General features: G+C 39.6%; 1 pseudogene; it reads right to left on the minus strand.

Annotated features, from left to right (window-relative positions):
- Window positions 1–1,490: 1,490 nt before the first annotated feature.
- LOC127434657 (myosin-7-like) lies at window positions 1,491–17,507 on the minus strand (annotated as a pseudogene).
- Window positions 17,508–18,425: the final 918 nt, after the last annotated feature.

Genomic DNA, 18,425 nt, shown 5'->3' on the forward strand with positions numbered 1-18,425 from the left:
TAATTACTAATTCTTTAGCAGCAGCTATAGATCTCACAGATAATTGCAGCGGTTTTCCAGCAGACTGACAGTTGAGCACCATTGTAACTTAAAGACCTGCAAGCTGAGAAGTGAGGGTCAAGACTCTCAGTCTAACAAGGAGTCATAAAGTCTTAAAGGTGTTAATTATGAAACCCAACAAAGGCACCTTAATGTGAGATTCTTCAAGAGTTTACTGATGGTCAACTGCCACACTTCTGTTGCAGTAATATGCTTAGCAATGACTTAACAGGGTTGCTGGCTCTTCTTGCTACATTGGAGTTTCGGTCTTTGTTTTATGCATACAAAATATCACAAAGGTGTGTTTTATATTTGGAATTTAAAAAGGGACCCTTTTAACCTATACATGTTATCTACGGCAGGAGTTTTCAAACCTTTTGATGCCAAGGACCCCAATGATCCCCTTGCGAGAGACCCCCTTCCTAAAATCGTTTTTTTTTTTCAGTAATTTGGTTTGTGTATATAAAGTGGTTTGATCTTTGGAAAATGTTTGTGACTACTAGACTATTGGAACCAATCAGACAACAAAAGGATATACATTTACCTCAGCCTATGTGACACTTATTTTTCTTTCTATTTGCCCTTGAGTATAAAGATAAAGGTGTGAAATTCTTCCTGAGTGCTTCTGACTGACTGAGGACAGCTTGGGCACATGTTGAGATCTCGACTGAAGCAGATGCTCTCTTTGCAATGGGCCCCATGTACATAAATAAGAGCATCTAGTTATAGAAGTTGGCACACTTCACTTTACTGAAGTTACATGTCCAACAGAGGGAGAACAATGTGGTGCTGGTCACAAGGTGAATTGTATTATTAGCTTCCTTTATACAATTAAATAACATTGTTTAAAAGTCTATTCATTCTTTCTCTTTTTGTTATATCAAGGAAACAACTGTAATTAGAAATGACAGTAATTTAAGATATGAATATTACATTTGAAAACATACAGTCGCAAACACAGTCATCTCTTTTTTTAATAAATATATAGATCCTGAGCGGAGACCATATGATTTTAAATCCAATAAGCTGTCAAAGTTTAAGATACTCAGATTTTGCCTCAGTATGTAAGGATAACCAGCAGTGTTTGCTTAACTTTGTTTTTACCTTGTCTTGCCAAAAACTGTCAATAAGAAACCTAGCCATTGAAGCCTTAAAATAACATTCATCCTATATGGTTATCATTTAAAGGTGATGCATAGTTGTTTTCCTCCCCTCCATCTCTCCATTCTCAGCTGCTTAGTGTTGACGACACCTTTAATCTTCTGCCCATCATTGATCTGCTCATCACATTGAATTACATCTACAATGTCAAACACACACACACTGCTCTTGCCTTAAATTACCTAGAGAGATAATGATGAATTTGGTACTTAAAAAGTGCCCTTTTCTATCCTTTTTCAAATGCAAGGACAATGGAGAAATCTCTTCTTTTGTAAGGTAAGAAATCACCTGCAAATCAACTAAAGTATTTTTTGATGCTTTGCTAAAACTACGAATTGTTGTCAAAACGTGAAAACTATTTGAAGGTGTACTGGGCTCATTACTGTCCATCATAGCTTCTTATTAAACACATATACAAATGTGTTCACACACAGACACAAACACATATGTTCACACTCAATGAATTTGAGACATTCCATATGAGGATAATGTGTTCTTATAATGGAAAGGTGAGTGCTGTTGTTGAGATGGAACAGCATTTTATCTCTGGTCTTCAATTATATTTGAATGTTAGACACTGTATACTTTAATTCAATGTGGGGGTAAGTGTAGACGTAATATGACCATAAATGAACAAAAACAAAATCTACTTAAAAACATTTCCTTGTCACATTTAATGACCCCCACATCACATATAATGTAAATTAATCAATAATGTTACATTTAGAGGAAACTTTTGACTTTTGTAATATAAATTGCATATTTTGTGTTTGCTTGATGATGATGGAACATTTTTATTTTTACATTTATATATAGTGTTATATGTGTTCTCTCTCTCTCTCTCTCTCTCTCTCTCTCTCATTCTTACTTTTTAGGTGCTAGATTAATAAGCATTTTGTAAAGGATAATCATCAAGTCTCAATGAAATCCCTGAGTAGCTTCTTTATAATGTAGAATATAATATAATATGATTTTCCCCAATGTATTTAAGATGAATGCAATGGCATCTCAGTGTTAAAAAAAACAACAAAAATGCAGAAGCAGGGACTAATTTGCATATTATTTTATTCTACAGAACTACAGGTAATGAGATCATGTAAGGAAGAGGCACTGAGTCACACTGAACAAGCCTTTCAGAAAGATCCATGTGAGAGCTTCATTCTTCATCGTGCCCTTTCTGTGAGAGGAAGATACATGAAAACAATATTGGGTAGAAGGTACTATCTTGCTTTCTGAAAAAAAAATGTTATTTACTGTTAAGTAGACTGTTTTGTTAGGCATACATTTTAAAAGCTAATGCAGTGGTATCTTTAAAACTTTGGTGAGCCAAGTGTTAAGTGGTTATCTGTGTAAAATGAAAGAAAAAGCATTGCTCAATGCATCACCTTATACACTGGGTATGCATTCAAGTAAGTGTTGATTTTGAATGGTACCTATCTTTTCAAAATTTTTCGAAATACCGAGGATTTCAGAAAAAATGATCCAAGTTGAGATTGTTTTATCCGGTCACTGCCGACAATTAAATAGTAAATTATGTAACTGATATAATTTACCTTAGATCCAGTATCACGGCTCTTGGCCCTCAGTTTGTTGACTTGAGATTCAGCAATATCAGCTCTCTCCTCTGCTTCATCAAACTCATGCTGCAGCTTACGGAACTTTGCAAGATTAGAGTTGGCCTGTTCCTCCTAAACAACAATGCATTCTTGTCAGGAAGTGATTGGGCATTTATAGATTTTTATATATATATATATATATATATAAATAAATTGTATATAGCGCTTTTCTGACACTACACTCAAAACGCTTTACACAGTGAACAGGGGACTCTCCTCAACCACCACCAGTGTGCAGCATCCACCTGGATGATGCGTTGGCAGCCATAGTGCACCATTACACTCACCACACACCAGCTATTGGTGGAGAGGAGAGAGTGGAGTGATGGAGCCAATTAATGGATGGGGGTTATTAGGAAGCCATGATTGATAAGGGCCAAAGGAGGAAATTTGGCCAGGACACCAGGGTTACACCCCTACTCTTTTCAAAAAATGTCCTGTGATTTTTAATGACCACAGTGTCAGGACCTCAGTTTAACATCTCATCCGAAGGACGGTGCCTTTTTACAGTTTAGTGTCCCCATCACTGTACTGGGGCATTAGGACCTACACAGACTGCAGGGTGAGCATCCCCTGTGGGACTCCCTAATACCTCTTCCAGCAGCAACCTTAGTTTTCCCAGGAGGTCTCCCATCCAGGTACTGACCAGGCTCAACCCTGCTTAGCTTCAGTAGGCAAACAGTCTTGAGATACAGGGTGATATGGCTGCTGACAGCCATATCACCCTGATATTATGTTAATGATCTTGTAAATTCCAATTTGATACACTTGCAATATTATTATGTTCCAAGTTCAGAGATAAACATTCTCTGTCTATTAAGATTTTTAAAAATATTTCCATAAAAGACACAAATGAATAGAAATAGTTATCTTTAACATACCGCCTCCTCTGCAGCTCTCTTGTAGGACTTGACCTTCAGCTGCAATTTGTCCACCAAGTCCTGCAGACGACTCAGATTTTTACGGTCCTCCTCAGTCTGCATATGGTCACAGGGTGTAAAGTGACATCACTGTCACCCATATGCTTTTGATAATGATAGTATGAATACAAAGGTATTAATTTATATGTCAGAGAAAGTGACCTGGTAGGTGAGCTCCTTGATGCGTCTCTCATATTTACGGATTCCTTTGACAGAATCACTGGCTTTTCTCTGTTCCATTTCCACCTCGTTTTCCAGCTCTCTCACCTAGCAAAAAAAAAATTATCAATTACCAACTCTGAAGCTCTAAATCCAAATGGTCTTAAATCATTATAATGATCTTCACAAAATGTATTATTAGAACTGAGTCTCATAAACTGACCCTGGCTTCCAGTTTCTGGACCTGCTTCTTGCCTCCCTTCATGGCGATCTGCTCAGCTTCATCCAGACGGTGCTGCAGGTCCTTGATGGTCTGCTCCATGTTCTTCTTCATGCGCTCCAGATGAGCACTGGTGTCCTGCTCCTTCTTCAGCTCTTCTGCCATCATGGCAGCATCAGTGATGGCCTTCTTGGCTTTTTCCTCAGCATTCCTGCACTCCTGTACGGCCTCCTCAACCTCAGACTGAAGCTGAGAATTGTCTCCCTCCAGCTTCTTCTTCTGATTCAGCAGGCTAGTGTTCTGAACATTAATAATATTGATAATAATATACAGTAATTTATAGATAACACTAAGTACCAAAAGAGGGTTTAAGGTTGTTTGACTTGTTCTGGTTTGCCTTACCTGAGAATGCAGCAGCTGAACCCTCTCACTGACGTCCAGCAGTTCCTGCTCAGCCAGTTTCCTTCCTCTCTCAGTCTGTTCCACCAGGGATCTCAACTCATCCAGTTCAGCCTGCAGCAGATTGTTGCGTCTCTCCACAATGGCGATGTTCTCTTTGAGATCATCATTACCACGGAGAGCATCATCCAGCTGCAGTTGGGCATCCTGTGAAGCACAGATTTGACAAATAAAACACTGCATAACTTTGTGGGATTTCATTTTGGCAACACAAATTTTGATTTTAAGATATCGTACTTTGAGATGTCCATGTAGGCCCTTAAGTTGTTTCTGGGCTTCTGCTGCCTGCCTGTTCGCTTGGCTGAGCTGAATCTCCATCTCATTGAGGTCTCCCTCCATCTTCTTCTTCAGCCTGAGGGCTTCATTCCTGCTGCGAGTCTCTGACTCAAGTGAGCTCTGGAGGGTATCCACCACTCTCTGCTGGTTTCTCTTGGTCTGCTCCATCTCCTCATCTTTCTCAGTCAGCTTACGTTCAATGTCAGCTTTGACCTGATTGAACTCAAGTTGGGCTCTCAGTATCTTGCTTTCCTCATGTTCAAGGGAACCCTGCCAAATCATATGAGTTCTTAATCATGATTTTGCCTATTTCTCCTTTGGGGTCACTATTATATATATAAAACACATTGAAGGCCCATTATTTAACAGTTAGATAAAATGGCACCTAACACAATTAAGATACCTCCGCCTCTTCCAGAGCAGTTTGAATTTCAGACTTTTCCTGCTCCAACTGCTTACGAACTTTCTCTAGTTCATGAATGTTCTTTCCACTCTCACCAATTTGCTCAGTAAGATCAGCAATCTCCTCTGTTTTAATAAGCAAAAAAGTTATGGTAAATACATAAAAAGCTGAGACAAATATGGCACTATTTTAGTAGAATGCTCAAATAACTTAACGACACCTTGGAGGTTCTTGTTCTCTCTCTTCATGGTCTCCAAATGATCCAGAGATTCCTCATAAGAGTTCTTAAGTTTGAAAAGTTCAGTGCTTAGAGATCTGGCTTCCTTCTGGGAACTTTCCAGCTCACTTTGAGACTCCTCATATTTCTGCTTCCATTCAGCTAGGACCTGTATGACAGAGTCAGAGATACATTTTGATTAACTATATTTGGGGATCAGGGTAAAACTGAAAAGAAAAGTTATTTATTTACAAGTACTGTATGTTTTTTCACCTTGTCAAAGTTTCTTTGCTTCTTGTCCAGAGCAGCAGCAGCAGCATTGGATCTCTCCACATCAACCATGAGATCTTCAATCTCATTCTGCAGCCTGTGCTTGGTCTTCTCCAAAGATGAGCATTTAGCATTGACTGCTTCCACAGCCTCTTCTGCTTCTTGTAGACGCTGAGCAAGTTTTTTCCTTCATGAATAAACAGAATAAATTATAAAAAAATTTGAGGCTTTTGTTTTTCAAGAAGTACAAGATCTCTCAAAGTTTAAATGTTATATTTTTTTGTTCCATACTTGGCATCCTCCAGCTCTTCAGTCCTCTGGATGGCATCAGTTTCATACTTGGTTCTCCACTGAGCCACCTCAGAGTTTGCCTTGGAGAGACTACGCTGCAGTTCAGCTTTGGCTTCCTGCTCCTCCTCATACTGCTCCCTCAGCAGATCAGAATCATGGCGAGCAGACTGCACTGCATGGGCCAGGGCATTCTTAGCCTACATGATGTTTTGAAAGATCTTGTTAAGGATAAAGAGAAATAGACACTAGATAACAAATACTTTGAGAAAATAAAATATACCTTGACTTCTTCCTCTAGTTGTCTCTTGAGGTCTTCAATCTGCTGGGTGTAAGACTGCTTGCCTCTTGTCAGCTGAGAGACCAAGGAATCCTTCTCTTCCAGCTGCCTTGTAAGTTCCCCTTTTGATAGTTTACAATGAAATTTACATACTTACATTTTCTAAAGAAAATGTGAGTGGTGCTTGCCGTGACAAAACTCACTGCCACAATGTCGCACCAAGGGCTTTAGTGCATTTTCCCAAAGTCAAACAAGCTCCCCCATGTCTCTACAATGTTCTGTAGCCTCAAGCCCTCAAAGTTCTTAAGGGGCACACAAAGGGCCTCAGTACATTGCGCGAGTCCACCCCCATGTCTCTGCAATGTTCTGGTGATGGAAAATTGCTGGATCATGTTGCTAGAGTGCTCCGAATATTTGCTAGGGCAAGGCTGCAGAGTTGCTAGGGTGTTACTGAATGATTCCCGTGGTGATGGGGGTGTGGCCGTGCAATGTCTGTGGAGAGCGAGGCCGAGAGAGTGAGTACAGTAAGGATGGACACCTGTGGGAAATCACCTCTAACAGCTGTTTTGTGTTTGCAGTGAGAGCGAAGAAGGCAATCCAGACCACCGAAGGAGAGAGAGTTGTACGCAGCAGTGTGTTCATGTGTGTGGTTATTGTGTAAGAAATAAAAACGCACATTGGATTGTTACCCATCTCCCACTTCCTCCTTCAGAGAGTTTAAAAGGGCTTGCCATCCCCCGGACACACCGTTATATGGTCCTTAGCCAACTGGGTCACCTCCTCCAGTGACGCCGGATGGTAGCACTGGACACACTCCGGCATCCCCTTCGGCAGCTGGGAGACAAACTGCTCCAGCACCATGATGTTGATGGCGTCGTCGGCATCATTCTCCTCTTCAACCAGCAACCACCATCTGCAGGCATTGCGGAGCTGTTGTGCGAAGGCAAACAGGCAGCCGACCTCGCTTAGCAACAGTGTGCGGAAATACTGGCACTGCTGTTCCGGGCTGCGGCCGACCCGTTGCAGGATGGCTTTCTTCAAATCTGAGTACTTCAGGAGGTTGGTAACCGGGAGTTGTTGTGCCACGAGTTGGGCTTCCTCAGACAGCAGCGGCAGCAGATGGACCACCCACTGTGAGCATGGCCGTGTGCTCGAAGAGCTCCAGGAAGGCCTCCAGGTCATCCTGTGGTGCCATCTTAGCGAGCATCACATGGGGTCCTGCTGCTTTTGGGGTTGTGGCTGAAGCCCCCTCCTGGGGCAGCAAGCTCCGCATCACCCACCGTTCCTCCGCTTGGGCCAGGAGGAGCACCTCAAAACGCTTCTTCTAGCTCCATGAAGGCCTGCTGTTGTGCGTGGGGGATGCTGGCGAGAAACTTGAAGACTTCTTTCAGTGGCTAAGACGTCATGGCAGCATATCCTTGCTCTGTCCTGGGTTTCGGCACCACTGTAACAAGGTTCTTTTTAACTCTCAAGCAGGAAGTGGGAGATGGGTAACAATCCAACGTGCTTTTTTATTTCTCACACAATGACCACACACATGAACACATTGCTGCGTGCAACTCTCTCTCCCCCGGCGGTCTGGATTGCCCTTAAAATCCCTCTCCGCTACCATTGCAAACACAAAACAGTTGTTAGAGGTGATTTCCCACAGGTGTCAGTCCTTACCGTACTCACCCTCTCGGCCTTACTCTCCATAGACGTCGCTCAGCCATTCACCCATGACCACAATTGCTTATTGGTCTGATTCAAATGATAATTTTACTGTGTTAATTTTATGGTATTTTTGACATTGTACAACAAATCTTTGTAAAGATCATTGCATCCATCTCTTTAATAAGCTGAATGGTCTGAATCATCATTAATGTCAGTAGCAAAATCACCTGGCTAAAGCAAGCACAACTAATTTGAATGCAATTAAAATATTAACAGTATGTTGTTTTAATAATAAATTACTCCTAGAGTACATGATGTTACCATGGGATAAAACATACCATTCTCAGTTTGCAGCTTAGCTTTTTGCATGGTAAAGTCATTGATGTTGCGTTGTGCCTCTTCATATTTAGTCCGATACTCACTCATCTGGTCTTCAAGTGTCCTGCACATTTTTTCAAGGTTTGACTAGATTTAGGAGAAGTTAGAAGACCAGTTAGAAATTCAACTATGGGGATAACTGGGTAAAAAATGTGAATATCACACAGACCTTGGACTTGGAAAGCTGCTCCATGTTTGAGACCACATCATCCAGTTCCAGTCTGAGTTCACTCTTCTCTTTCTCAAGCTTCTGCTTCACTCTCTGAAGGTTGTCAACCTGCTCTCCCAGATCAGCCACACTGTCTGCATGTTTCTTCCTCAGTGTAGCAGCAGTGGCCTCATGTTGCAGAGTGGCCTCTTCAAGGTCTCTGCGCAGTTTCTGGAACTCGGCTTCACGTTTCTTGTTCATCTCAATCTGGGCAGCAGTGGCACCACCAGCCTCCTCCAACCTCTCACTGATCTCCTCCAGTTCTCTGGACAGATCTGCCCTCTGCTTTTCAACTTTAGCCCGAGCTGCTCTTTCAGCCTCTAGCTCTTCTTCAAGCTCTTCAATTCGAGCCTGGTAATGTGAAGGAAACAAAAATTAAAGCTAGCATTTCTAAGTTTCTAACTATCCATCTTGTTAAGAAGACTAAAAGCTTACCTGCAGCTCCTTCAGTTTCTTCTGGAGCTGGGCTGCCATGGCCTGCTCATCTTCAATCTTGCTATTGAGTTGGCTGATCTCAAAATCTTTCCTGTTTTGAAAGAAATTATTGATTATCTCTATGAAGAAGGACTCTGATTCTTGGTTACGTTCTTGATTAATTATTGCATCTTCTTGAAAACACACTTTTTAAGCCTCTCTTCTAGCTGTTGTTTGTCATTTTCTAGGTCCATCACACTCTCTTGGGTCAACTTTAAGTCTCCTTCAAGCTTCCTTTTTGCTCTCTCTAGATCCATTCGAAGCTTCTTTTCCTGCTCCAGGGAACCCTCAAGCTGAAACAAAAAATTATAGAGTACCTGTGTTGAGAATGTTGTTTTCTTTCATGTTAAATGTTTAATAACATTTGCATAAAAAAAAAAATGAAGAGATGTCAACAAACTATTCACATCATCCACTTGTTGCTCCAGCTTGGCTTTGGCTTTGGTGAGTGTGTTGACTTTGTCTTCCTCACTCTGGAGATCATCCAACGTTTGCTGATGGGCCTCCTGCAGAGCTTTCTTCTCCTTGGTCAGCTTGGCAATGATTTCATCCAAAGCTGCCATTTCCTCTGTCAGGTTTTTAACCTGTAGAATTGTGTCATTGTATCAGAGACTCTTAACACATAATATTTAAGTCTTTAACATGATCATTTTTGAAAACTGACCTTGTTCTCAGTGGCATGTTTTTCTTTCTCCACTTTTGCCAAAGTGAGCTCGAGATCATCAATGTCCTTCTTGAGCTCAGAACATTCATCCTCCAGCTTTCGTTTCTTTGCAACCAGCTCAGCATTCATTTCCTCTTCATCCTCCAGTCTCTCAGTCAGCTCTTTGGCTTTGGCCTCAAGCTGGATCTTGTTCTTGATCAGACCCTCACATCTCTCCTCAGCATCACAAAGATTATCTTGCTCCTGTTTTATTTACACATATGGAAAATCGATGTGTACTTTTTTGCCTTTGAAAAAATCAACACAACCATAACCTTATTATCAAAACTCATAAACTCACAGCTTGGACTTGGAGTTGCAGGTCATTCTTCTCTTGGAGCATAGAAACCATCTTCTCTTCAAGCTCCTTTCTGCGTGCCTCAGATTTGGCATAAGTTTCCTTTAACTTAAGGAATTCTTCCTTCATATTTGCCATCTCTTTTTCTGCTTCAGCAGATCTTAGCAGTGGTTTGATCTTGAAGTAGAGCTTCATCCAGGGCCAATTCTTGACCCCCATGAAGGCACGCACATTCCACTGGATCACAAGCAATGAATCTCTACAAAAATGATTTTGAAAAGTAATATAGTGTTAAAGCTAAGTATTAGCTATTTATTTTTTATGTATTAAGGCAATCTATTTGCTAACCTGCGCTCAACAATCTTTTGGAACTCAATTCTTGATAGAATGCCACGAGCTCTTGCTTGTATACCGGTAATGATGAGAGCAAGACGATCGTCTCGCATCTCTTCAAGGGTACCCAGGAGACCAGCCTTGAAGAACACCTTAATAAGAAACAAGAAAATCACATTTTAGACAAATTACATGTAAATAAAATAAAAAAGACAAACAATGTGGAAAAAAATGTTTATTTTTGAATCCATTTTGAAACATGATTTGATACCTTAGTATGGCCAAACTTGTACTGGTTGTGGTCAATGTCCAGAGATCCTAGTAGTTTTTCCGCTCCTTTCCTGCTGTCAATAAACTGTCCCTCAGGGATAGCAGAAGGGTTCAGGATGCGGTATCTATCACAATAAAAAGATTATTAATCAATTTTGAGATTCACATTCAGTGAACGCTTTTGAATAGATGTTTACACTCATTTTATAAAGAAATAAATGAAAACTTTGATACTTAAATCTTAAATCAAAGTTAAATATACCTCTGCTTGAAATCTCCATACAGGATCCTGTTGGGGAAGCCCTTTCTGCAGATTCTGATGCCCTCCAGCACACCGTTACAGCGCAGCTGGTGCATAACCAGAGGATTCTCCATCGCCCCAGGAGTCTTTGTCTCATTGGGGATCAGGCAGCGCACAAAGTGAGGGTGAGTTGACCTCAAATTGGTCATCAACTTGTTCAGATTCTCCTGTGGATTGAAATATATTTTAGGCTGTCCTGTTGTCGATAGACATTCAGAAACTACTAGAATGTTGTATTCCAGTATGAAATGCACTCTGTTACCCTGTGAAGAGCAGACACCGTCTGGAAAGAGGAGCCCTTTTTCTTCTTCTCCTTTCCACCCTTGCCACCTCCTCCACCCTCAGCGGCTATTGAAAGAAATATAAACCATGCTTATGTGTATTATGTATAAATAAATCTTACGAAAGTATCAATTGTTAATTTCTAGGATTCTTTTGTCCTAAATTATTTGGTTGATGCAGTGCACCTGAATCGGCACCAGCATAGCCAGCAAACAGGTTAGACAGCAGTTTCATGGTGGACTTCTGATACAGGCCCACAACAGTCTCATTAAGAGGATCCTTGTTCTTCACCAGCCAGTTATTGATGTTGTAGTCAACAGTGCCAGCATAGTGAACCAGGGAGAAATGAGCCTCTGGTTTACCCTTGACAATCCTGGGCTTCTGGAAGTTGTTTGATTTCCCCAAGTGGTTGTCATAAAGCTTAGCTTTAAATGTGGCATCACTGGCTTTAGGGAACATGCACTCCTCTTCAAGGATAGACATGATACCCATGGGCTGCAGAAAAATAGAATGTGAGGTTTCAGATTAGATGACAAGTATAGGACATAATTGTTTTTTGTTCTATACTTCAGATTTCTCTATTTTAAAAACTCACCTTTTCAATGAGATCAATACAAGCCTGCAAGTCCATGCCAAAGTCAATGAACTCCCACTCAATACCCTCCTTCTTGTATTCCTCTTGTTCCAGCACAAACATGTGGTGATTGAAGAACTGCTGCAACTTCTCATTAGTGAAGTTGATGCACAGCTGCTCAAAGGTGTTAAACTAGAACAGATTAAAAGTGTGGGTTGTCAACATGAGTGAAGGGCAAAGATTGGGACTGGGAGATTAAAAAAAAAAAAAAAAAAGCATATGAAACTTATTTCACAGTTCCCTGTAAAGTTGTGAAGTCTGATCCATTACCGTAAATCAGTTTTTTCACAGTTCGAAACAACCGATCCTGCGATTCTTTTATGTCATCACTCTAGAGTGTTCACAGCGTTCTCTCTTTTTCAAAGAGCGTTCAATTTGATTGAATTTTGGAGTACAGACAGTATTGAAACCTTTAATGAACAACATAATGTTTATAGATGGTTGTTTAAATTGTTAAATTTTTAAGGCATCAGCAAATCAGTTTTCATGTTTACCTTGGAGCAAAACAGAAAGATTTGACAGATAATGTAAACATGGGAAGCAGTCATCTGTGCTTTAAGATTTAAAGCAATATTCCATTCAATACAAGTTAAGCTCAATCAATAATATTTGTGACAATATTGAGTACCACAAAAATTCATTTCGACTCTGCCCTAGAAAAAAGATGCCAATGTCATTGGTCTTTTTTTTTTTTTTACGATATTACTGAGAATAATTAACAGCTTTGTGACATGGGGGAAAACAAGGAAAATGTGGGAACAGGACCTAAACTTTTACACTTACATCGAAAATCTCAAATCCAGCAATGTCCAGCACACCGATGAAATACTGGCGAGGCTGCTTGGTGTCCAGGGATTGGTTGATTCTTACAACCATCCAAAGGAACATCTTCTCATACACGGATTTGGAAAGAGCACCAATGGCATAGTACACCTGTTCAGTAGAGATAATACATTTAAATGCTAAAGAAAAAGTGTAATTACAGTTGGGTTATGTATGTTTATGATGTCAGGAAGTAGTTTCCACCTGTTGGACATTCTGTCCCTTGGTGACCCACTCATTTCCGACTTTAACTCTTGGGTGGCACAGAGCCTTGATAAGATCAGCAGAGTTCAGGCCCATCAGATAAGCTGATTTATCAGCATCTGTAGTCAATAATAGAAGGTGGTTGAATCTTAAAGTATCATCCATCAACCAATAACTGCATGTAATGCATCAGCATTTGTCCTAATACTGACCCTCAGTCCCATCAGCCTCTGCCTGTTCCTCTCTTTGCTTCTGCTTAAACTTCATGTTGCCGTAGTGCATGATGGCACCTGTCAGTTTGTAGATGCTGTTCTTCTCCTCTTGGGTGAAGCCCAACACATCAAAAGCTTCCTAGAGAACATGTAAAATTCATAACATGACTAATATTCTACTTTTAATACAAGTTACTTTTTGTTCTAAAACTTAAGAAGTCTCTATCAAACTTATGTTAATGATGTTTTGGATAACGCACATCAGTAGCCATCAGCTCATCAGCATCATCAATAGAGGCCACTTGCGTCTCTCCTTGGGAGATGAATGCGTAATCGTAAGGGTTTGCTGTGATCAATAGCATCTCTGTGAGAGAAGACACAAAACACTTAGACATCATTCTGCTATGTGTTACAGACATGTCTTGCTGTAACACATTTTCTTCCCACCTAATAGTTCTGGTTTCTTCTGAGACAGGATCTGGTAGAAGATGTGGTAGTCTCTCTCAGCCTTGAGCTGGAAAGTCACACGAGATTTCTCCAGAAGATCTGTTTAGTGGATTCCCAAGGGAGGCATTGGTCAATAGCAACAAGTGCCCAGTAGCCAAAACAATTTTACACATGCATAGAGTAGAAGAGTCATGAATGACATTTCCACAAGTAATTAAAGATCATTCTTACAAGTCTCAATATCAGCAGATGCTAACTTGCCACTGGCAGCAAAGTGAATTCTGATGAACTTGCCCTGTTTGAAAGGAAGTGAAGTGTAGAAATTTACAAGATGAAAATTATTTGCAAAAACAATCTGCAACTAAAAGTAGTTAGCACTCACAAAGCGAGATGAGTTGTCATTTCTGATGGTCTTGGCATTACCGAAAGCCTCTAGAGCAGGGTTACACTGGATGATTTGATCTTCCAGAGTACCCTAGAGAAATTGCCAAATTTGTAAATATGTTTTTTAAAAAAAAAAAAATGATGTTGTTAATTACAGTATGTGACAGAATAGTGTTTTACGTGATTTGTTACTAACTTTCTTTTCACTGGTGTCCTTCTTGCCACTACCAGCAGCAATACTGGCAAAGTACTGAATGACTCTTTTGGTGTTTACAGTCTTTCCAGCACCAGATTCTCCACTGTAAATATAAACCATAAAAATGTTATTGGAAAATTAAGAATGCATATTTAAAATTAACAAATAAAGTAAAATCCCAGCATCTTACTTAAACAGAAATAGTCTTACGTGATAAGAATGGACTGGTTTTCTCTGTCTGCAAAAGAAAAAAAAAATGTGTATTTATTAAATCAGGGGTTTTCAATTGGGGATTCGGGAACCTTCAAGGGGGTCTCCTGGAAAATTCAGAAAGTGTTAAAATGTATTTTTCAATAAGAAAATGTGTTAACATTTACCAAATATGACATTATCATTATCATTTTAACAGCCAATGTTCCACTATGCTGAGTGCTTGCATGGCCACTTACTTCTGATATTGCTTCCGTGCAGACAGGAAAAAATCTGCACAAAAATCAGTGTATTGGAAAAGCCTAGAGATTTCTTGAATCAAGGTTAAATTAATGATCAGTGTTCCAACTGGAATCCATACAAATGTCAGTCCCTCTTTATATTAGGTGTCTTTAACTACTATGTACTAACATTATAATACATACAATACAGTGTATTTATTGTATAACAACATGTTGTTCTGCAAAATTCTCACAAGATTCACTTTTGCTTTTGTATGTTTCGGAGTAGTGGTAGTGTAAGGGGTAGATGTTAAGGTTTAGGGTAGAGTTAGGTGTAAGGTTAACAGTGTAATTTCAGATGTAATTAAATGCAGGTATTTTAAATGCAAGTACAATTCAGCAGCAACATATATGTACATAATAAGAACATTGTATCCAATTCTTAAGTACATAGTAGTTAAAAATACCCAAAATAAAGTGGGTCCCGAATGTCTGTTGAGTTTAATCAGTATGCGGTGGAAGCTGTGAGAAATCTAGGAAACAAGGTGGAAATACACAGCTCTGATGAATTTGTGAAAGGATGCATTACGTGAGGCGTGGACGCTCTTGATAAATGTGGTAATGTGGCAGCATGCATGAATGGTAAAATGTTCATCACCGTCATAATGCCCATCCTGCGAGTTTTTAATGTAAGCACGGTTATGCGTGAATGCATACAGGTGCAAAAACAATTGTAAATGTGTATATATATGAATATATATATACATATACTGTATATTCTGTGGTTTCTCAATAGAAATAGGTTTTGTTCACCAAGAACAAAAATTAAAGAGAACATTGTGACAGCTATAGTGTTTCCCTTTATATTGCCTTTATATTTTAGGAAGGGGGTCCCTCACAAGGGGATCATCATATTTGAGGGTCCTTGGCATCGAAAAGTTTGAAAACCCCTGTGTTAAATCATACACATAGTTGCATACTGTTCATTAATTTCCAATTATTAGATACTTAATTTATTAGTCCATACTTTTTCTTTGAAAAGACATGCTTTTATATAAAATATTTTATAGTAAAAGCACCATTCTCACCAAGTTAAGAAGTGACGACCCACCTGACAGCATGTACTGGTAGGCATTGTCAGAGATGGAGAAGATGTGAGGAGGAGCTTCACTCCTCTTCTTTCCTCTGTAAGCAATGACAACTTCCTGATTGTACACTGGAAGCCACTTGTAGGGGTTTACAGTGACACAGAAGAGCCCAGAGTAGGTCTAGAAGAGAGAACAAGAGATAATAAGATGCTGTGGGTAGTTTTATGGTCGTCTAAGATCTCGAACTGCAAGTTTTGACTCACGTAGATCATCCAGGCTGCGTAACGCTCTTTGAGGTTAAACAGCACAGCGGGCTCGTGAAGGAAGGTGAACATCGCCATGTCCTCAATTTTATCGAACTTTGGCGGGTTCTGAGGATGAATATCAGCCTCCTTCACAGTTACTGTCTGTGGGCACACAAGATTTTTGACTTTATTTTCCATCCATGTTGTCAATGTTACAGTTTAATTCACTTATTAGAATTCATTACATAAAGAGGTCATTTAGCTCTTAGCTCTTGTTAGCCTTTTGGATAGTTAAACACATGCTGATGTTCTTTTAAATATCATATGCTAAATTAACATGTGAATTTCCAAACTGCAATCAAGGTATTCCAAACTGAGTAAGCCTTTACTTTAAACATAACACAGTGAATTCTGTACTCTTTTGGGTAGGGTAATTGACAAGGCAATTGTACATTGTAACATCAATTAAAATCCATTTGATTAATCATAACCCCACAACTGAAGCTTGAACTTACCGTCCCTTTAGAAGTCTCACAGGTGACTTTATCACCATCGCGACTGATGATAGATGCCTTAAGGTATTCCTCTTCAGTATCAGGGACGAAACATTCTTTCTTCATGTCAAAGGGGCGAGTCTGGGCCTCCAGACGCTCTATATCCGACTTCCTGAGGTACGGAGCCGCAGGTCCAAATTCTGCCATCGCAGCATCACCCATCTTTCACCCTGTTTATAATACAGTTGTCCTTAACCCGAAAAGGCATCTACACACTTACGCCACACTTTAAAATGTCTGAATGTCATTGCATTAGATAAAAAAATATGAAAGCAATTGGTATTTAAGATAGCTCAAGCACACATTTCAAGCAAAAGGTTTCACAAAACGAAGTATGTTAGGTTTGAAAAGGTATAACAATAGATAGTTTTCAAAATGAAGACAAAGTACGCACTTTGTGTTTATCAAACATTAGTGAAACCTGTTCATAATGTGCTGAACTCCACCTGTGGTTCCTCTGCTAGGACACCTGTGTAAATTGACTTCTTACTTCCACTAAAAATCACCAAGACAACATTTGATTAAAAGAGCAAAAATTGCTCAGAAAAGTGAAGTTCTCATTGCATCATTTGTTGGCAGGTACTTTTAATTATCTAATGCAATGACATACAGACATTTTTTAATGTCTCTTAAAGTATCTTACTTTTTGGGGCCACTTTATATGGTAACGTGTACATGTATAAAGTCTAATCTACTAATATACTGTATATGTGTATATATCTCATGTATTACTCCATTGTAGATAAGATATGATGTCATTGATATTGTGTTGAGTGTGGTCAAGATCACTTACAGTACCTTTGTAATTCACTTCTCCAGAAACTGATGTTTTACTGTCCTAGGATCACACACAAACAAGATAAGGCAGTGTTACTTGTGTTTAACATCAAACATTTGCCACCTATCAGTTACATTATAGTCATTAAAGACCTACATTACAAGAACACCAATGTTATGCTGTACCACTCTATGGCTGAGAGGTTATATACAATAAAGACATTTCTTAATTTCGTAATTGTCATTAAGGTCAGGCATTCAGAAAGTCTGAGGCGTCCCTGATGACTTACCGTTTGATGATAAAGAAGAAAACCTGTCTGAGTCTATTTACTCTCCACCCCTTTTATAATGTAAGAGCTTGTCTAAATATGGTTGCAGGAATTTTAGGTAGCATGTTAGAGTCGAGTTTGGTGAGGATACAGATGGGCTGGGTGACTGCTAGAGGCAGGGGTATAAGGGTGTAACCATGCCATTTTAATTTTTTGATACACCATCAAAAAAGAAATAAATGTATATATTTTTTAGTCATAATCAAATCAGAAAATGATTTTTAAACCCTAATGGCATGGAGTACTGTACACCTTTATGCCAAATCAGTTTCCTTTTTAGGTATGAACATTGCGGGGAAGAATGCATATGTGGTGATGTTTTTGGAGCTTCGGCTACTGGCACCAAGTTTTGGGGTCAGTTCCAAAGAACTGGAAAGTTACTGAAACAGTCATGCCATATTTGACCACTGTGCTCATTAAAGCACTTAACCCAAGGTACTCAACCCTAGATTTCTCTTTGACATTTGGCTCACAAATGTCTGTTACATTGTAGCTCAAATCAGTAGTTACTAAATGTTGACTCAAAAGGGAAGGCATCTGATTGTTTGAAGCATCTGATCTATACCTTGCTCAAGGACAAGCCATGTCATTTCACTATGTCTGTCCTAGATGCTTTTTATCTACTCTAGTAGGCACCGCTTAATCCATAAGGGCCAAGGTCAGTTTCCAGCTGGTGCGAACGCTTCACTCGGGCCTTCATTGTTGACACGGCATTGTTTCTTTGTCTTCACACTTGAGGACAAAGATAACCTGTGAAATTCTTAATGGCTGCTTCTCAATGATTGAGAAGAACAGCTTGCGTGATCTCTGTGACCAACATCCATTCATGTCTTTTTCCATCAAGACAGATTAAGAGTAAAATATTGTTGTAAGAAATGGACATAAAAGCTCTCC

The sequence above is a fragment of the Myxocyprinus asiaticus genome, chromosome 44 (assembly GCF_019703515.2).
Source record: "Myxocyprinus asiaticus isolate MX2 ecotype Aquarium Trade chromosome 44, UBuf_Myxa_2, whole genome shotgun sequence".
In the NCBI taxonomy this organism is placed as follows: domain Eukaryota; kingdom Metazoa; phylum Chordata; class Actinopteri; order Cypriniformes; family Catostomidae; genus Myxocyprinus; species Myxocyprinus asiaticus.